Here is a 22,349-nt window from a genome sequence, read left to right on the forward strand (position 1 = left end):
GCAGAACTTTCCACCACCCATATGGAAACCTTGTGCCTGTTAAAACGTAATCATGCATGCCTCTCTCTCCCCGACATTCTGGTGACCATGCTTCTGCTTTTTGTAACTGATTTGAATACCTGAGCTAATTCACACAGGCAGAACCACACAGAATTTGTCTTCTTGTGTCTAGCTTATCTCACCTATCAGACTGTCTTCAAGATAATCTGTGGGGCAGCATTTACCCAAATTTTATTCCTCTTATGGTTGAATAAAATTTCATTATATGTACAGACTACATTTTGCTTATGAATTCTTCTATATATGAACATTTGGGTTATTTATTATGTTGGCTTTTGTAAGAAATGCATATATAATTGGTATACAAATAATATATTTGATTCCTTGCTTTTAGTTCCTTAAGTGTCTACTTAGAAGTGAAATTGCTAGATCATACAGTACTTTCACTTAAAAAATTGGACAGGGGCATCTACCAGAGTCTTCTGTAGCATCTGTATCATTCATTGTACATTCTCACCTACAAATTTATGCACTTCTACACTCTCTCACTAGTGTTTATGATTTTAGCACTGTATATATATATATATGTATATATATATATACACACACACATATATATATATATGTGTGTGTGTGTATAAAGTATATGTAGGTATGTATGTGTACTATATACATGTATACAGTATATACATATATATGCAATGTAACATATGCATTATGTAGAGAACATTTATGTATATGTTGTAAAAGTGGTTGAGAACTGAATAGATAGCTCAACAGAAACTTACTTTTTAGCATGCCCTTTGACAAAATCTCTCACAGGAAGGGCTGGAGTTGAACATTAAAACTATAATTAATGTTAGCATGCTTTTATTAAACATGAAATTTTGACCCCAAATTAAATAATGACAGACATAGAGGAAAGGTGAAGGAATATACGGTCTTTACAAAGTAAGGGTACAGCAGGTCACCTCTTCCTGTATCGTTCTAACTTGAAATTGAAACAGAAAAATATACAACTAGTGTTGGCCTGAGAAAACACAAGTTCTCTGATGACCATTGTCTGCCCCTCACCAGGAGATCAGACAGCAACTTCTTCATCCTAACAAATGCACACACACATGGGCATACACATACACACAAGTGGTGTGGGTGTCTGTAGCTCATTCTCTACCACCACCATGGAAAATCAGATCAATCTATATTTGGAGATGAAGGCAATTGACCTGTTCAGATTACAAGAGCTCTATTTTTAGGGAAGAATGGTAAAAAAAAAAAAAAAAAAAAATTACCGGGAAAATGTTCTGTCATAGGAGACGTACTTCCCAATACTTGGGAAGCTAAGGCAGGAGGGTAACTTGAGAGGACAAATTTAAGACTAGCCTATGTGACATAATATGACCTGTTTCAAAATAAACAAGCAATGAGCTAAGTAATGCAATCTTAGTATGGGATGCTGTGGCCAGAATGCTGACCACCCACCCCATGTTTCAACAGGAAGGCATCTCTGCTGGGGTCAGGTAGGTAGAGTAATAAAACAGTGTGCCTCTCAGGAGGCCTCTTGATGCTAAAACAGATAATTTGTATAAAGCTGAACTCTTTGTCTCATGAAATTATAGAACGAAATCATGGAGAAAGACAGGATATTAGGGGAGACTCTGTTAGAAGAACAAAGCTCTCAGCATCCACCCACCAAGAGGAGATAAGGTGCTATCTGCTCTCTTCAATGTAGTCTTGTCTAAGTAAGCAGATCACAGACACTTGTTTTAAACAGGTGGCTTTGTGGCTATAGGCTTAAAAGATGTAACTTGTTAAGTGGTTCACAAGAAAGTGAGGTCAAACAAAACTGGTTCCTCTGCATTTAAAGTTTTTCCAAGGGCAGTGCGTATGTTAAAGAGCAGCTGTCCAACTAACTAACCTTTTTCCTGGGAGGAGAATCCATGCCTATTTTTAACTTTTATGTATTCTCCTGCGGTTGCCTTTACATTTCTATGCTTAACTAACTACATAATTTGAATTAACTATTAATTGCAGGGTATGTGCTAGTTTTGTTTTTGTTTTACTTTGTTTTTTCCAGCTGAAACTACCTTAGGCTCCCCACTATTACAGTATGTTTTTTTTGGAGTTTCTTGATGGAGTTATTCCTTAACACGTCTGAAATTTTGTTGAGTCTTTAGCTCAGATCTCTTCATGGCATTTCCAAGGACATGCTCACCCAAAAATGAGTTCATCAACTGCCTCACTAACTCAGAATCTTCCCCAGCCCTCAGCCGACCTTATTGACCTCATAGTTGAAGAGAGCTATGCCCAGCAACACCCCACCCATTAAGGTCAATCTGATATGGTTTTGGTAGTACTTGATGAAGAAATCTTAAGCATGAAGGAGAGCAGTATGCTTGTTTTGAGGGAAATCTGCCCCTGAAAACAAGCATTATTCAGATGATCTTAGCCTGTATTGATTGGTGAATAAAGACCACTGGAAACATTAACTGTATTTTCCTCTACTATTTGTACTAAATCTATTAAGGTGTATGCTATTCTGTGTACAAAATTTTAAATGTTTGAACTTATCGAGAAAAAGATGAAACTGAACATGTTCTATAAATTGTTTTCATTGGTTGTGTGATGAAGGTATCTCTCTAATAGCAACCAGTTGCATGTTTTCAAAAAGACAAGTGACCTCTGCTTTGTCTCTCCTATGTGTGAGCATTGTCCCAAGGATCACTCAACAGATGTCTGTTTACCATGGAGAAGAACTCAGCACTACTAATCAGCAGTCAGACATTAGCAAGGGCCAGACATGCAGTCCAGTGGTCTGCTGTTTGGATGGCATATGTGATGCCCTTGATTGGATCCCTAGCATCGCAAACAAAGACAGAAAAGCAAAGCAAGCAAGCAAACAAACAAACAAACAATGAAAAACTGTTAACCAAATGGCCTGGACAGAAAAGAAGGGGGAGGGGGGGACAGGAACAATGAAAAGTAAAAAAGTAATTTTGATACCGTAACAATCAATGCAGATTTCTTTTATATATGTATATTTTGATTTATTTTCATGATCAGTTTTCCACAAACATGAAGGCTTGGGAAATAATGACTTCCAAGCACTCAGGCCTCTTGATCTAGGGCTCTCAATTTTTAATATTTGCATGTGCAAGTGGCATAGTTCCCCCAAGTTATTTGATTCTTCATGGACATGGTAGGAAGTAGTGTTCCAACAATAGTTGACAAGAAACTGATCTAGGAAGAAAGAATCTAGGAAGAGACAAGGAAGAAGAAGCCAACATGTGTATGGGGGATTACTGGCAAGCACAACACAAAATTCCTATTTGTGGAGGAATGAAAAGGGTGCTGGTGACCAGTGAGAGATATTAGCATTGAAAGACAGAAGTTGGTCTGTGGTTTTATTTGTATGAAGGGACACCTGCTAGGAGGGATTTACTGTTCAAGGAAGATTAAATGAGCTTAGTGCATTAGATCAAGGACAGAGGGAAGAGAAGGGGCTGAAGGGCTCGCTGGAGAAACATGGCAGAGCCGGGTTGAGTTCTGAGCCCTCCTGTGATTCTGTTGTTTATCTAATGCATTCACATTTTAATATTTATTTGCGTTGGTGCTTGTTAAGGCTAAATCAAAGACACTTGAGGCATGATGAGAGAGCTTAAAAATATTCTTAAAATGCCTTTTTGTTCAGATTAGTAAAAACAAATAAAAATTAAGCAAATTGGCACAATGCAAGTCATTAAAGTTGTCTGAATTTTCTTGAGAGCTGTCTAAAGAAAAGGTTCCTTTTTATAATTTTTTTTATGATCAAATAAGCTAAGTGTTGTGGAAGGGTATAGTAAACTTTACTAAAATTTTTGAAATATTTTATTTATTCACTTTGGATAGATTACCAAAGAGCTATAATGAAATTAGAAGTAAATGTATGGAGAATTTTTCCAATTTTTTGAAACTTTTTCAAAAATTAATTATTTAATATATCAATGCTGGTTCCTTTATTAGCTGCCTGGAGACTTGGTGCAGTTTTCACTTACTAATATCACTAATACCATAACAGAAGGAGTTGCATATTTTTAGCAACTAGAAAGTGATAGAATGTAGACATTCCCTGATCGTAGTGTAGGCATAACTACTAGTTAAACTCAAGTAATAATTATCCACCTAAGTCATCAAGCAAGGCAGATATGCCTGTGTCATCCGGGTCAAATTTGAATCCCTCAGGTCAAAGCACATGGATCTCAAATGAAGCTCGGTTGTCTATGAAGAGATTTTAAGGGGCCGTATGCTTGAGTTTCCTAAATTTGATTCCCTTCAGAAGTTTCTGCATTTAAAAAATGATATTAGTTGTTTATTGCTGAGTTATCTACAAAAACATCATCAAGTTATCTTTAACCACAGAATACTGAGAAATAATCATAGAAACAAAGTCCTGACTTTGGTGTGCACTTTTGTGCTTTCTTTTGAAAGAAAAAGGTGCCATCGTTTCCTCCACAGTGAAATCAATGAGGAATTTTACAAAAGTAAATCTGCATAAATACTCTTATTTTCATCTTTGCCTCTAAAATTAAGATATGTCTAACTCTGGTCTTCCCAATCTGAGTATCATTGCTAGATCAAACCCATTGTCTCCTTTTGGACATCAAATGATCACTTACTCTTAGTTCACCTACCTCCTACTTCTCTTTAACTTTAAATGTGTTTGGTGGCTTTGATGCTACAAATATACAAATCCTAAGCAAACCACTGCCCATCCCTTGGCATTGACCTTCCTCCCTGGGAATAACTTGCCTTTTTATTTACTTGGTGGGAGAAATATTTGAAAGTATTTGAGTGTCTGCTGCATGCATACCTTCCTGGCCATTCATGGCTCAACTTCCTGTGTGCTGCCTGTGAGTAACATCTCTAAGGATGACCAAAAAATTGAGTAGCAAGAAGAAGATGCTCTGGTGACCATAAATACCTTCTATAACAGGCAGACCTAACATATGACTAACTTTTTCTTCTGAAAAATATTGATGAGTTTGGTTGCTTCCTTCTTGATAGGAATAGAAGTGAACTGATGCACAGGTTTGGGAATGAAGAGGATAACCCTAGAGGAAAGTCAAGGATAGGAAGATAAGAAGGGGTCTGGAGACGACAGAAGTAATAGCCCTCTATTATGGTGTCACTCACTGTGACCACCGACTCTGCTGCTAATCTATCCCACTGAGGAAACTGCACTCCACACAGGAGTGTTTGCAGGTGTAAAAACCAGGTCAGCTTCACATCCAGGTCAAAATTAATGAATTAGGATATATGGAGGGATGTCATTACTATGAATTCCTACCTTTTTTATTGTTGATATTATTTAACTTTTTTTAAAACATGTTTTTTTCAATACTTGTTATTCCAAACACTGATTTTTACTTTCACAATCGTGCAAAAAGTACTGCATATTATTATCTCTGTTCTACAGATGAGGTCGCTGAAGCTTAGACAATTTAAATGACTTTCTAGCACTTACAGAACTAATAAGTGTTGGAGCAACAATTTGTACTACCTTATACTTGGTAGATTCTTGACTTATGTTAGTAAAATTTGCTTAGTTGGAGAGGCAATGTGGATTTTAATGAATGGGTTTATAAGTGTATTATTCATCAACACTCCTGAGATTAGTTACTGTCTTAAATACTAATACATGAACAGGACTCAGGCAGAACTAATGCTTCCAATAGAATGAGCTAGAAATCTATTGTCTTATTGGGGTACTCACATCAGTAGTAAAAACTTTATTTAATTTCTGTTTTTCTCATTTACGCTACAAATGAAGAGAATAGCCTTAGGAGAGTGATTTGCCTGTCATTTGATCTTTATAAAGAAATTACACATAATTAACTTACTTCATTTTTAGTTAAGTTGCTAATTAGGTGATTCATTGAGATTCCAAAGGATTAATCTTTTGGCTTCCAGCATGGAAGTAAAAAAAGAATCCACTATCATTGAAAAAAAAAAAAAAAAAAAAAAAAGCAATATCATCAGGAGTTCTTGAGCCCCAAAAGAAAATAAATGATTGAACAAAAGAATGGCAATGAGAAATTTAATCCGAGCATTTAAAGTGAACCACAGGCTGATAAAATCCTACAATCAAAGCAACCAATTCAAAGTAGAAATAAATTATTTAGCCAAAGTTAACATTTTTCTTGTAACACTCATTTTTCTTAGACCTCAAACCCTAGCATGTCCCAATAGTTTAGTTTTAATATGAATTGCTCTCCTTTTTTGTTATTAAAATAAGCCTTATTGTTCCCAACATGTAACTTAACATTTAGTATCTAAAGATCAAGATAACAAATATAAAATCTATCGGCTGTGTCGTATTCTACTAGTCATAGAGAAAGGGAATAAAGAATACATTGCCATGTAAGGGGGCAGCAGTACGGATGGGTGAGATGTGTTTAGCATTTGATTGCAGAGAAATTCTGATCATACAGTGTTTCCCTCAAATCTTCAGCTTTCACTTAGAGTCAAAGAGAATAGAAGTGTTGAAAATGAGTAATAAATTCACTTTATTTTATATGGCCTTTGTTGTTGTCAGGGATTGTGAGAACAATTAGAATCAGGACACAAAATTTATTATATTTTTTTGATGGTCACCCAGTGTCTTAGTTACTTTTTACTTGTTGCTGAGACAAAATACCTGAATCCCAAAGTTGGGAAAGGAAAGGTTTATTTCTTACAGTTTTTGGAGGTTTCAGTCCACACTCAGTTGGCTACAAGGCAGACAGGCATGGCTGGGCCACAGTTCATGGAGGCCACCAACAGCAAACAGGAACCAGCAAAGAGCAAGACACACCTTCTTCCTGCCATTACATCACATCCTGGCTCCACCCTTGTGTGGGTGGAGCACTGACAGCATCAATCCAAGCACTAGACAATGAACCATCACAAATACACAATGCAAACTCATGAGGCCTGGGGGACACAGACATAAACCATGACACCCAGAGTTAACACAAGAAAGTGCAGGAAATCTATACATAACACTAAAGACTCAGTATTCAGCACAAAGGTCTGAATCCCACACAATGTCCTGCGTGAGTCCAGCTGATAAACCTAGAGCCCATAACAATGCCTCTCACGTATCCAACTGGAGGTCTAGAGCCCATGTGAAGGACTCACACCAGTTTCTTTTATGGATTTGCACTGGGAAGCCCAAAGGTCAGGGATAGAAGCTAGAAAGTCTATGCCAGCAGGGTGAAGGAGCTGTGCTGATAGGTTGAGTGTTCTACCCTGGAGCCAAGAAGTCAGGCTCAGAACAAAGACCAAAGCTGCCCTGAAAAGAACCATAGCCATCCTCACAGACACAGAGGTCCTGAGTTCTTCAGATGACAAGCACAGTCGAGTACATGCCAGAAAGCCAGCATGAGAAGTTTCTTCTGGAGATTAAATGGCACACACCTTCCCCTCTCAAGCCAGAAAGTAACGTTCAATGTAAGGACCAGAGCTCCCCCAAAATGAACCACAGCCTCTCTCACCAACAAGGTCCCAAGCTCCTCCAATGACAATGGTCAAACTCACACTGGGGAGGCTAGTTATGCCGAGCTCCTCCAGGAGAACCAAAGACTCAAACTGCAACACTAAGAGAAACCCACAAAGCCTCACTCTTCTCCTCCATGTCTCTATTTATGCTGGCAGCTTTCCTCAGGTAGAACATCTAGCTCAGCACCATGCTGATTTAATTCATCTGGTATTAATTTGATCATCGGCTTTTAATCATTAATAACCTTTTGTTGAGTGAAAAGAACTTAATTTTAAGAGACAAATACATTGGCTCTTTTGAACACTGAACAATTTTGATAGTTGATATGATTTTATTGGAGATTATTTACAATTGAGATCTTAGGTTTTTATTTTAAAGAAATAACTGCTATCCCATCACGTGGGCTCATTCCAAATCTTAGGATTTTGCTTCTTGATTTTTTAAATTTATTTTTTGAGGGACTAGTTGGGTAGTTGTTGCTCCGGGTGTAACTAAAAGGAGTTAATTTTCACACAACTGTAGACAAGATAAATCCTTTCCTCTGTTTATGAGTGAAAACAATCAAGAGAAACAATTTTAATCATTAACTACTGATGAAAACTTTAGGTATAAGCTTATAGTATTGCCACGAACAATATATTCACTGTCAAGAAAATAAAAGTTTGTAAGCAAAAGTCTCTTGCTGAAATCATAGAGCTAGTCGTGACAGCACTAGGGTTAGAGTCCTAGACCCTAAAGATCCAGATCAGTCCTCTATCACTTGTTTACTCTGAGTCTCTTCCTCACCCATGTCGGCTGTGGCTCTTAGACATGTCTTCATGTAGTGAAGTCAGAGTGTGCTGACACTGAGAATCACCCCCCACATTTTTGTAGAAATCTGTAGAAAATTTTAGTAGGCATTTCATCAAAACAACTATGGAGTTCCATTCTACCGTCAAAAGTGTGTTGATAAAATTTTGTGATTAAATTCCAGAACAAACCAAATGCTATTATCAGCCAAGTTTCCTCCTTTAACTTTGTTTTCTAAAGGGTCACGTATATACAACAGGAGATAGGCAAGACTGCAAGTTGGTGAAATGGTAAGAAAATTTAAAAAATTTTACTTCTAGAGAATTCCATTTCTGTTTTTGTATAATTATAGACTCAGTATTAACATGATCTGTCAGTGAAGGCAGATTATTAGTGGTGGTATAGCAGTTTACCACAAACTATTATCAGATCCCTAGGAAGACTCTAAACAGCTCCCTAGTATTAGTTCCCAATTCATTCCACTTTGAGTCAGATGAAACAGAGCATTCACACAATTTAAATAAAACAACTTTATCATATGCAGTTAGACAGGGACAAAGAAGGGACAACAGAAGCCTAGGACTTGTGGTGAGCCCCACCCCAAGGCTCAGGAAAGCTGATCAGGGTAGATCAAGTCCCATCTGTGTGTATCTTTCTATGTTGCCCTTCCACCGTGGGCACCCCAAATTACACACTGCTGAGGATTTTATACCCAAGGGCCCTGGAATTACTGTTATGCAGGGAACAAAGCCCAATCTCTTCCAGCTAGTTCTTCCTCGTCTTCAGATGCCCTATATTTATCGAACTACAGAGAAAGAGCAGGAAACTTGAGTCATTAAGTTCACCTGAGGACCTGTCCTATAATATACATGCAAGACATGGTGAACAGTATAAAATCATTTGGAAAATCATACAGGTCTCCTAAGTTAAAAGGATCTCACGTTCAAACCCAAATTTGCAACTTAGTGCCTTAGCAAGACCATGTCTCAAAAAAAAAAAAAAAAATTGTACTGCAATGTGAAGATTCAATTCAATTATCAAAACAGAAAAAAAAAAGTCACAGGAAAAACTGCACAAGGGCAAACACACTTTTGGAATGCAATATTTTAACTAAGACTACCTTCAGAAAATAGAAAATAGGTCCTACCTATAAAACAGGAATGACTCTATGGTTTGCTTATAAATTGTCAACACAAAATATCCCAGTCAATTCAAACCCCTCAATTCTCTTATCATTGATCCTTTCCTCCTATGGTAAAACAAACCCTATTCTAAACCTCTGTCATCTTATAATGCTCCTAGTCACTGTGTTCTCAGGCTCAAAGACTGGCAGGCATATCCTAAAATTATCTAATTGGAATGCCAGAAAGAGAGTTTCATATAAAATCCTAATCACTTCATCCCTGATGTTTTCAGTGTAATTACTAGAGCTCCATGTAAAAAGCACCAGCCTTGGCTGGTTGCATTTGCAGTCACTGTAATCAGGGCTCATATTTGTCTTAGGATGCCATCTTCAGTCTGGAAATGAGGAATGAGTTACTGAATGCAACCCTTTCCTTCATGTGACTGTGCCCTTATGAGCTCATCCATCGCTTTTATTGTATCTGTGTTGTGTCTATTGGTGTAGTGCATGGCCACCATGTTCCTGTGTTGTGCAAGTCCTTGCCTGGCTCCAAGCAGCTTACTGTGGTCCTATTTCCACAGCAAGATGTTAAACCAGCTTGAAGTTTCTCCACATATTGCAGGAGTCCATTTCAAAACTGACGCTGACTGGTGCGATTTATGTGCAGACAATGATATCAAGTTGGAAATTTCAATCTAAATATTTCTTTTCCTCACTATAAAAATTCACAAAATCAAATTAGATTAGAGTGATTGTCTTCCTCATCTTCCATAAGTAAGGACAATGAACTCTGATTTTTTTTAAAAAGGAAAAGATAGCTATAGAACATAAGAAAGTATGCTCTTTATTCTATTAAGTAAATGCCCCTCTGATTGTTAATAAGTCAAAAGAGGTTGTTTTGTCACATAGTTAACTGCTAGAGTTCAAGTAGTATGTTATTAAAGCTTATTGGATCATCAAATGGCTTTTCAAATGTTTAATAGTAAAGTCTCAAATTTAATTTGAACTGAAAATGTTAGAGAATAATTAAAGCATCCAAATGCAGATGTTTTCCATATTAAATAGCCTTTTAAATCAGCCTTTAAGCTAAAACAAAGGAAAAAAATCCATAAATTTTATTTTCATTCAATAAGGAACAAATAATCTTCAGTCATTAGCATTTTCCAGTGTGTACATGTTTATCCATTTTATCGATGTAGGTCCATGGCGAATGGGAGAATATAGATCAGACAATGTCTAGGATGGTGGACACTGGGAAAGCCATGTGCATGTCTGCAATTAATGTTATGTGTCTGTATCATTGAATCTTGCGTATACTAAAAATTAATTAACAAAATCTTCTTACTTCAATAAGGTACTTTCACCTAGCATGGAAAGAGGGGACAGGCAAAGGAGAGGAAAGGAAATAAAAAGAACTAAAATGTGTCATGTACATGTACCAATCTGTTTTTGTTTTGAGTTTTGTTGTTGTTGTTATTGTTGTTGTTGGTGGTGGTGGTGGTGGTGGTGCGTGTGTGTGTGTGTTTTGTATTGGGGATTAAACTCATGACCCCACAATTACCAGACAGACACGAACACCACTGAGCTGAATCCCTGGCCCCATGCACCAGTCTTTCACAGTGAATTTTTATTATGTATATATTACAAACGTGTACTAATAAAATAATAAGATAAGGTGTTTTCATATGGCAAATATACTTTAAGTGATTTTCCCCAAGAAATACAAAGTGCTTCATACACACAATTCCATTATCATTGAAATGTCTGCTTTGACAAATAATGAATTGTGTATAAGCAATAACTATTGCTATTAAAAGAAACAAAGTATTTAGGGGCATTCAGAGAGCTAGCTGAATTTTATCAAGGACAATGAGACTTTTCCTGATAAATGAATCATCTTCACTTGCCTTATTTAAAATCTTAAAATTTTGTGAAGACCAAATACTGTGTCTAAGAAATGCGACTGGCTTTGCATATCCTCAAAATCAGCACACGTTTTAGGAAGAGATTTTGGTAAGTGGCAGAGCTCAAATCTGAACTCAGGTCAGCTCAGCTTCTGAAGACTTTGTCCTCAGATATTGCACCCTGCTCTGCAGTGAGCAGCTGGCCCAAGTACTGGTAGGCATAGTCCAGGACACACTGAATCTACTCAGGGTCTCCCCTGGCTGACACATACTTTCCTGGCCTGTTTTATACCGCAGGTGTGGTACTGCCTGGTGATAACTTTTACCTGCAGGCATAGTCCAGAACACACTGAGTCTACTCAGTGTCTCCCCTGGCTGACACATACGTTCCTGGCCTGTTTTATAACATAGGTGTGGTAATGCCTGGTGATAACTTTTACCTGCAAGTACTGGCAGCAATTCTGGGTGTTCCACTATCTTTGAATCTCACATATTCCCTTCCAAAGGGCAGCTTCCCTCACCTCTAAGTCTAGGGTGATCTGCTTGATTGTGCCCTACATAAAACCAACCTGCACTCTAGATGTTACACTGAAAAGAAACAATATTTTCAGACAAATATGTGTCCTTTATGTAAAACATTACACTTCTAAATCACACAGTGCATGCATGTACACACATGGTTTATAGATATATAAATCTAATCATGTCCTTACCATAGAGATAACTCTTCTGTGATATTAATCTTCCTATTCGGTAGGAAAATCCTCATTGGGCCATCACCAACTGACCTCCAGTATACTCTATTCTCACATCTTAGAGCACAGAGAGACTGGGCTCTTCCTTGCATAAAACAAAACACCTTTGCTATTACTAAGGTCGGACCTTTGAGCCAACCACCAACCATCACAGATTCCTTTCCAGATCCCTTTACAGGTCCCTACTCATGTTCTGCTATTGTAAAAGATGGTAGCAATTTTCTTTTCCTAGCATACACACTAGTTCCCAGCATTGCCGTCGCATTTTTAATAGTCCAGCTATAATATAATGTACAATCATCTCCATTTTCTAGTGTCATGCTGATATTGCTTGCTCCTTCTGGGCTGGTTTATCTTCTGAGTTTGTTTAGTTATCTTACCTCCGTAAGACATTTCCAGTCCCAGAGCTCCTGAGTCTTTGCCTCAGATATTCTTTCCTCTGTGTCTGCAACAGAATGTGTTCTCACTTTTATTAACACAGTTTTTATACTACTCTGAATGAGCTTTAGAAATGACTATCTCTTCCAACTCAGGGAGCATAGTGCTCTGGTTTTGGGAGAGAATATGTCTTCCACTGAAGCCAGGAAAAACTATATGTAAAATTAAGGAATGAGCAAAAGCTAGAATTGTCTGACAAATTGGATTAATTCCTCATGAACCTTTTCACCTTAGAACAAACTGAAATTGATGCACCATAGTTATTTTTCAAGAACTTGAGACTCTAGAAGCAGAAAATACCTGGTAGGAGCTCAACATTTTTTTGATGATTTTTGGTTGAATATGCAACATCCAACTCCAAATCCAACCCATTCTTAGTCTAGGTTAACACATGTGTATGCACACACACACACACACACACACACACATACACACACTGCTTCACATCTAAATATAAGAAACATTAGTTCATCTAAAAGTTGAATTACAAAGTCTATACATTAAGAGCTCTCAATTTAGACTGAGGTGGCTTAAGCAACAAGCATTTATTTCTCAAAGTCCTGAAAGCTGAGATCTGAGATCAGGGAGCCAGCCTGGGGGAGTTCTGGTGTGCATACAGCCAGCTTTCACTCTATCTTCCTGGGATGTGGAGACACTGAAAACTGGATTCATCATGAGAGCTCTACTATCATGGACTTCCAAAGTGCCCATCTCCAAAGTACCATAGCAATTGGGATTAGGGTTTCAAACTTTCAGTTTAGAATAGACACAAACATTAGCTCCCTATCAAGAACAGAGTGTAATTAGCAGTAATTAAACATTTGGTATTTGGTAACTTAAAGGCCTTTATTTAATATAATTTAGAGACGTGTCTTTGAGTTTTGTTTGCACAGGGAAATCATCCATTTGTTTAAAAAAATGTAGCCTATAAAAACATTCATCTCATCTATCATGTGACCCTTCATGATAAAAATGTTACAATATATCCATGCTACATTTTGTACTTTTCAAGGTAATTTCACATGCATTATCTGATTGTGCAACTACCAGATAGCTTAATGTCAGAAGTGTTTCCAAGCGCATATTTGTACCTGGCTTTTAAAAGAAGATTCTATCCTTACATGTGGTTACACATGAAGCATATATTTACTCTGGTGCACAACACAGTGAAACCCAGAGCAATTTCAATTGTGCTCATCCAAGGACAAAATTAGGTTTTAGGATTTAACCCAGCTGGCATAATAAAATATAAATAACTTGTTTACCTGAGAACAACAGGAATAAAAAAGCGAAAAACTCAAATATAAGGCAGTACAGGAACAATACTGAAATGTGACCCTGAAAATACCAATATGTTTTGATACTCTGAAATGAAATAATAACTAAGAAAGAAAAGAAAAACTAAAACAGGCAAACAAAAAACCCTTAAAGATGCTACCAACATTGAGAATCATTTTAAGAGTAAGAGCCCTTTATTTACAGCCCTTCATAGTTTATTATACAACCCATAATATTTCTCAAGTTTTAACATATCTGCCTTCCATTCTAATAGGTGGATCTTCATATATCTTGGATTATTCTGTTGATTATCATTGCCAAAACTTACACAGATATTAAGTAATCAATGCACATCTTTTTAATTTCCTTGATAGCAAAGATAAAAGTATGCCAAATTTAAACTCATTTACTGTTTCCTAAATGATAAGCAGTTCAACTCAAGGAAAAAAACAAAGGTAACATAGATCATTTTCTTCGCAGAATAAGTGAAAAGATACAGCTTTATTATTTTCCAATAAGAAATACAGTGATTGTAACCATAATTTTAGCCTAGTGCTAAATATATTATTTGTAACACATAATTACATTGAGTTGCTTACCTTTCAAGGCAAATGTTCTCATGTTGTCTTAGTTACTTTATGCTCGTTGCTGAGACAAAATACCTGATGCCCAAGTTGGGAAAGGAAAGGTTTATTTCTTACAGTTTTTGGAGGTTTCAGTCCACATTCAGTTGGCTCCAAGGCAGGCGGGCATGGCTGGGCCGCAGTTCATGGAGGCCACCAACAGCAAACAGGAACCAGCAAAGAGCAAGTCACACTTTCTTCTTGCCATTACATCACATCCTGGCTCCACCCCTATGTGGTTGGCACACTGACACCATCAGTCTAAGCACTAGACAATGAACCATCACAAATACACATTGCAAACTCATGAGGCCTGGGGGACACAGACATAAACCATGACACATGTTAACCGCGAGAGTGAAATTGGCCACTTTTCCTAGCATAAGGTTCTGTGCATTATCTAACTAGTAAGATGTGAATGTGTGGATAAAGAGACAAATTTCTTACTACCTCAGAGCCTCACTTTAATGTTTAATTTCATTTTGGGCATCCATGGTACACTAGCAAAAACTTTTATTTACTTTTATTTCCTAGCATTCAATTTTGTTGCTCTGAAATACATCAAGTACTTTACTAAGTGTTAAATCAATTCTAATATTGTAGTATATAGTTTTTCTTTTATGAATGAGTTTGTATTAGCCAAAGTCATTCTGTGCTGCTGCTTTTAAGTCTGACTTCCCCTTTTTCAGGCAAAGCTGGCAGGTATATAGTAAAGTAGTTCATAAATTTACATTCTCCAGTTTAATTCTCTTCTTAGCCCAGGTCTGTCTCCTGGGTCCCTGTACCACTGGGAGTAACCAAACTACAGACCTCAGTTTCAAACTCTTTCTCTCTAAGGGGCCTGGATTTAATGATGAAGATCAGTCATTTCAGATGAAGAAGACTAGAAATTATTTGTCATCTCTTTCCTGAATATTAAATATGACATGTTTTCTTTTATTCCTCAAATTAACACTAGTGTTTGTATTTTAATGATAATATGCTAAGGCTAATGAGGATAAAAGACTTTACAACAATGAACTTCGGTCTTAAGACAGTGATTATAAGAACCATTTTTCCCACCAAAGTACATTGACCTCACAGAATCACTAAGAAACATAAATCTCTAAGCAGACTGTCTGGTATCACGGCTTCCCAACCTGCTCACCATTGCAGAGAGGGCACACACTGAGCTCCTCTGTTTCAGCTCAAGACTTCCAACGCGATAAAAGCAGAAGAGTCCAAGTGAATAGTAACATTTAAGGATATATGGCTTGGTCACTTCCTTATTTGGCCGACCTAAAGTCCAGAAGTGATTGAGTAAGCTGAGCAGGGAGAGGTACTGTCAGAAAAATTAATGGGTGAATTCAAAAGAGATAACAACTGCTTAACAGTTTTTCCCCAGGCTATTGTTATCATTACTTTTGAGAGATGATTGTATAGCAAAAGAATATGAAAGATCTAATAAGTGTAGGTCACATGAGCTGCTGAGAAGTCTTTGTACAAAACTCCATAAGAACAGTATTGTAAGAACTTCAGGATTATATAAGTGATCATAAATCTGTTTTCATTAATCTATGTGAAATTTGCTTTTCTTTACTTGATTTCTTCAGTGTTAGATTGCATTCTTTTACTGTATTATTATTGCTCTTGATCTTCTATTCAACCTATACATAGGACCTAAATATTTCACATAACACCTGACTGTCCTGTTGATTTCACAATTAAGATTATATATTTAATCTGTATGCAGATCAGCATCTCTTCTATTTATATATGCTATGTATAGCACTTATTTTTATGCTTATTATTCCGTAACTTTAATTAGATTTTCTCCTTACTAATGACTCATATTGGTACATTACATTTTCAAGAAAATCATATATATTTTCTAGTTTGACATGTCTGTTTTTGTACATGTCTTGGCGTGTATATATATATATATATATATATATATATATATGTTTATGCTGTAGATTCATGAGCCAATATTTACGATGCATGCTGCAGTTTTGCAGTGGCACATATAACTATAGAGTCATCACATTCACATTGAATTATAAAACTGACTGCTAACAATGAAAACTGGCATATCCAGAGTGATCGACATCATAAATCTGCACAACTATGTCATTTTTATTTTATTTATTTTTGTTTGACAGCAGAAAAAGTAGCCTGCTTGAATCTGTTTTAATAAGATAGTTTTAAAACTTATAATGTCAGGTAAAAGCCTCCACAAAGTCCCTTTCCAGTTAATTGACTGAAAATGGAATACCATAGTCACACAAAAATGATTACGAAGTGAATCTCCTCCCATCAATTTAGTCTTCCTTGTTTTGATCAAATGTGCATCTTCTTATTTGTAGATTGTTCCCTTATTTAAAATAAAAACAACTTGTGAATTGCATATTTAGTTAAAAAATATGCAAAGCGTAAGTGCTTTCACCCAACTGTAAGACTTGACTTTACTGGGTTGAAATACGTGACTAACAGATGTTGACCAAAGATAAGGTACCGATTTTAAAAATACATAATCAGAAAAACTGGTCAGTGCGAGTTCTTCTCATTAAAGACAATAGAAGTTCTGGGTTTTTTCCCCATTTTCTTCCAAAAAGATACTATAGGTGAAATATGTTCGTATTATTCATCATATTTTGAAAGTACATTTAAATTTGTCGCTGAATTTGAATTTTCATGTTTGAATTTCAGAGGAAAGGCCAGTGTGTCATAGTAGGGTTGTTCTGGAAAGAAGTTAACAGCTGAACTGCAAAAAAGAGAAACTTTCTAAAGCTCTGTCGTGTTTATATGTAGAACTTCAAGCTTTATTAATTAATTAGCCTTGGAAGTGAATGTTTTTTTTTTTCAATCAACTTCAAAAACCTTGAAAAAATTTGCATACACTCTAAAATCATCATATTCCCACAGAGGAAAAATAAATACAGTATACCCCGGCAAAGCAATGGTTTAGAGTTCTCACCCTCCGTCATTCCCAGGTCTTTCCTTAGAACCTAATTAATAATTGTTCATTGAAACTCTCCAAATGTCCTAGAAACTGCAAATAGCCTTGCAATCTTTGTATGTGTGGGTTGTTATGTGTGTGGGTTTGTGTGTGTGTGTGTGTGTGTGTGCTTTTTTTTTTTTTTTTTTTTTTTCTTTTTTAACTAAATCATAAGGTTCGCAAGTAGCCAATCAGAGAGTGTTACTCACCTCTCTTTGCTGATGATTGGCTGCTGCCCTGTAACCCATCTCTGGCAGAGGCACTACATTCCTGCATCATAACAGCTCCCTACCTGTGCCTGCAGCACTCAGTCTAAGTTTTGTTCTTAAAGTCCAAAGATCCCTAAGATGCTACCAGCGGGCTCTGTACATTCTAAGGCTTTAGTAATATATTATTTTATTAAATTAAATAACATACTTATGGGAAACAGCGTATTTAGAGTTTAAACCATAAAATAGGTATTACTAGGCATTTTTCTGAGCATATCTGAAGTTTGTGGTTTTTCACAGTTGACAGATGCTCTAGGAATATCACCCTTACAAATTCAAAGGCCATTATATGTCATTATAGATAGCATTTCCACTTACTTTTGCCAATGTCACGTGATTGAGAATTTTTCTAAGCATCAGAGTTCACTTTATTTCATTAACGATTCATTTCTTCCTGGTCATTTCCATCAAATGTTGCTTTTCAGATAAAATATAGTAAATGCAAATACTGGTGAGGTTGCAGAGCTTTTGGACTACAGAGGATACATTATAGATGAGAATATAAACTGGTGCAATCACTATGGAAATCACTATGCAGATTATTAAAAAATCTAAAACTAGAAATTCCATCTAAGTCAGCCACTCCATATTTTAGTATCAATTCCAAAAGAATTAAAGATATCATACCCATGTTTGTAACAGCGCAAGTCATACTAGCTAACCCTCAGAAGCAGCTCAAATGTCCATCAACAGATGCATGAATAAAGAAAATGTATTTATATTCTGTGGAGTACTAGTTAGCCATGAAAAAAGAAAAATTTGAGTCATTGTAGGAAAATCAATGCACTTTGAGACCACCATGTTAAATGAAGTAAATCAGGCATGCAAGTGTAAATACCATATAACTTGTCTAATATGAGGAACTCAGCTTTTTAAAAATAAAAGATAGACAATGGAAAACAGTAAGACAGATCTTTTGCAAATAAGAAGGAGATTCAGACATGGAAGAAATAGGGAGTTGGAGGGGACAAGGAAGGGAAATAAAAAGATTAAAGTTATGTTAAGTACATGATCCTAATCCCTAAGATGAATGTAAACATTATGTATTGCAAGCATATACTAATAAAAATTAAAACAAAATGGAGTAAATATATAAAATCTATATTGAAATAATCAGTATAAATATGGGAAAGAGAAAGTAGATAATATTAAGATTTAGAATTTGTTTTATCATGTTAACCTTAACCTTAAAACCTAAGGCTCCCAAAATAACTATAATTGTATGTACTGTAAACACGGACTAATAGAAATTCAAAAATAATGCCAAAATGTAAAAAAGTATGGGACTATCATAGCTCATGAAAGAAAGAAGCTTATTTCAAAGCTTATGAAATACATTTTTGAATTTTTAGACTGAAGGCTTTATATATCCTTTCCCAAATTTATCGCCAAGCCTTACTTCCTATTTGCTCCAGTCACACCACTGGAATAACATTGATTTTCTCACTTTTACTCAAACATATTTCCCCTCTTATCTTGCACAGATTCACTAATAATCTCTCATCATAGATCAGTGAACACAAATACATAGTGGTGCTGAAGACATTAAAATGAAGCACACGGTTTCTTACATGGAGGGTCCTGCAGGCCATTTGAAAAAGACACTGGAATAAAAGTATGCTCTGTTTTCAGAGGGTGATGGCCAACCAATGATCTCTCCTCTCTTATAAAAATGAATGTGTTGATCCATTTTAAATTCCATGTTAAAACGTGATAATGAGTGATCATGGAAATCATCTTCCCTTGCTGGGAAGTGGATGAAGAAAGTGCACAAGAGCTCTTCTTTTTTTTTTTTTTTTTTTTTTTTTTTTTTCATTTTTATCGGTACCAGGGATCGAACTCACAACCACCTGCTTGCCAGGCAGGTACTTATGCCTCTGAGCTAAACCCCCAGACCCACACACTCGATCTCGTCTGACCTCGGAAGCTAAGCAGGGTCGGGCCTGGTTAGTACTTGGATGGGAGACAACAGCGCTTCTTAACCAGTGAATCTGTTTACTGTCCTGGAAGAGAGTGTGCTTTACGGGAAAATGCACTGGAGCTGGTCAGCAAAAAAGTTAAGGAGAACTTGGAAATCATATCATGTTGGTGGCACCTTAGGCCATACACCTACAGTCGTTACCCAAAGCGTATGAAATAAGCTGAGTAATAAGATGAGTGTATTCCTCACACAATTTGTCAAGATAGTCTTGTGTTTGAATCCAAAGAGTTCTTAACTACTATTGTAGCAGAGGATGCCCCTCTTCCAGGTAGAATATTGCAGTTGGTTGTTACCCAGGTAATAATTCTGATAACAGTTCCTGTTACTTGTGTTTTTTAGAAACAGCTGATTACTCTGGTGCACATTGTGAGAACCTATCCCCAGTTTACAAGCCTTTTTGCCTCTGTACTTCCTGCCTGCTTATCCCATATAAGCCCTACACAACCACAGATGGGGGCCTATAACTTTGGGATGATCCCAATAAGTGTCCGTGACATAAATCTTCCAATCTTGGTATTATTTTGATATTTCTGTTTACCACTGCACTATAATTGCATTAACAAAATTGGAAGTATCAAAATGATTCAAAGTCATTCATCAGTTCAAATATGAAGCTATGTAAATGTTTGAAAAGCAAAGTTGGGTAAAACTACTTCTGAGGTTTTTGAATTTGGTAGTATAATCTTCACTACTTAAAAAACACTTTTCCTTCATGTGATGATTTTTACTCTAATGGTAGAATACAAATGTATTTCATTATCATTATAGCATGGGGTTTTGCAAAACTTTGCGATCTAAAACAAGTATGTTTCAGTTCCAAATAAAATATATATTTGATAAACACCCATTTCATACTTCATCACTCACTTGAACATTATTTTTATTGCTTTTATTAAAAACTCAGAAATCCATAACTCTGCATTGCAAGAAAAAAAATACTAGTCTGTAATCAGCATGGACTAAAGCAATTTAAAGTATCTAAAAATAAATTTGATTTTACAAATTAAGTTTTGACTGATACTGATAAATGATTTTACTTTAGAAAACCTACAAATACTGTATGATAGTTTTCACTTGGATTTTTATTTTTGCTAATGTAAATTGATTTTTCTCATAAAAGAGAATGAAATATCTTAATCAATTAGAGAATTTGTTTAAATGAAGGCATTTGGGTCATCTATCTTTTGGGTAATGAGATGTGATTAAGTATGTTTATGTACCAAAAATTCTAGATCACTTTCTTTGCATTGTTTTCCTAAATATTGTTTGGGTCATAGTTACTGTTTTTAGGTTGGAAAATATTCTTACAATATATGGAATATAGTAATTTGCTTCTTTATTATTTGAAAACTGGATTAGTTTTATACACAATGATATAGAAAGAACACTTAGAAAGTATAAATATATTAATTTTAATTGTAACAAGCACAATTATATCTTCTTTAAAGTACAAACTAACTCTTAATGTTTTAAATGCATCTTTAGAATAATCCTAGATCAATGCACAATTTATGAAAAAATAGAAAGAATGGATAATCATGTAACAATATGGAAATTTCACAACATATATTCAATATAGGTGATGTAGATACAGAGAGTCTAAAGCTCCAAATAATAGTATAAAAGTTGCCAAGCAAATTTAGTGCAGCCATTTCTAGACATATTCTTTTTCTCTTTTGGTTATAAATCAATTAACAAAGAATTTGTGCTGCTGCAATAGATGTCCAAGCAAGCACCATTGAGCGTTCTATCACAAAGACTTACTAAAATGAAACCTTCAGTGTTAAATCTTCATTGGTAGCCAAAAGCGGATAAGGACTCTGTAAATCTGATTACTCCAGACAGGGAGTTCCATAAATTAAAGACAAATAGGCCAGTGATTAGGCGAGATGTAATTTAGGGTGAAACTCTTTATTCAATGGCCATGGATAAATCCCCCTTAAGGACATTACATTGAGCCAGTAAATAACCATGTGCCAATTTTTAAATGATCAATGATATATTATTCAAATTATGTTTCCTTTGTTGAGTTAGCCAATAAAAGAACTGACAGTTAGTATGTCACATCTAAATATGTCTCCTGGTCTACCCGTTACTTTAGATTGCTTTTTGTATTTCCTCCTCTGAGAAATGTCATGACTGATATGGCTCAAGAAAACTAAGACCTCTGAAATAAGTCCTTACTGTGGGCATGATGATGATGTTGGTTCTGTACAAAGGCAATTCAGCAAGTGTACATTTACTGTGTCTGCAATGACTTTAATGTGACAGCAATGGAAATAATTTATAATACTGTGCTCTGTGTCATGTGTACTTAAACACTTTGGAGATATCACAGAGGATCTTGCCTCCCTCTAGATTAATAAACTACATTTCATCTAAGTCATAATTTTAATTAACTGTTCTTGTTAAGATTGTTTTTCTCCTCTCAACCTCATCACAATTATTTAAATGGCATATTCAGTGTGCGTTGTTTTCATTTCATCCATTTAAATCAAATGTCTTTGCTTCAAGCAACAGGTTTAAATGTTTTTCAGGGGCTTTCTGAGCTGTATGGAAAATTAAATAACGAATCATTGCTATACCTTATGGTATTCATACATTGAAATGGCTTCATCAGTTCCATGAGGCATCTTTCTATTAAAGCATATGACTCCAAGCTCTGATAAAATTCTCATTTTTAGTTTATTGTG

The 22,349-nt window shown here is 35.9% G+C and overlaps 1 protein-coding gene and 1 long non-coding RNA gene across 2 annotated transcripts in view; one reads left to right on the forward strand and one right to left on the reverse strand.

The window, feature by feature from the left end:
- Positions 1-14,552, reverse strand: part of LOC134476450 (uncharacterized) — a 33,667-nt gene extending 19,115 nt beyond the window's left edge. Inside the window, exon 1 of the long non-coding RNA XR_010048119.1 lies at positions 14,406-14,552. This is a non-coding gene — a long non-coding RNA (uncharacterized LOC134476450). The remainder of the gene's footprint in view (positions 1-14,405) is intronic.
- Positions 1-22,349, forward strand: part of Cntnap2 (contactin associated protein 2) — a 1,917,858-nt gene that overhangs the window by 986,380 nt on the left and 909,129 nt on the right. The window lies entirely within an intron of this gene.

The sequence above is a fragment of the Cavia porcellus genome, unplaced genomic scaffold (genome assembly GCF_034190915.1).
Source record: "Cavia porcellus strain 051 isolate PalLab524CR breed Dunkin Hartley unplaced genomic scaffold, mCavPor4.1 scaffold_6, whole genome shotgun sequence".
Taxonomy (NCBI): domain Eukaryota; kingdom Metazoa; phylum Chordata; class Mammalia; order Rodentia; family Caviidae; genus Cavia; species Cavia porcellus.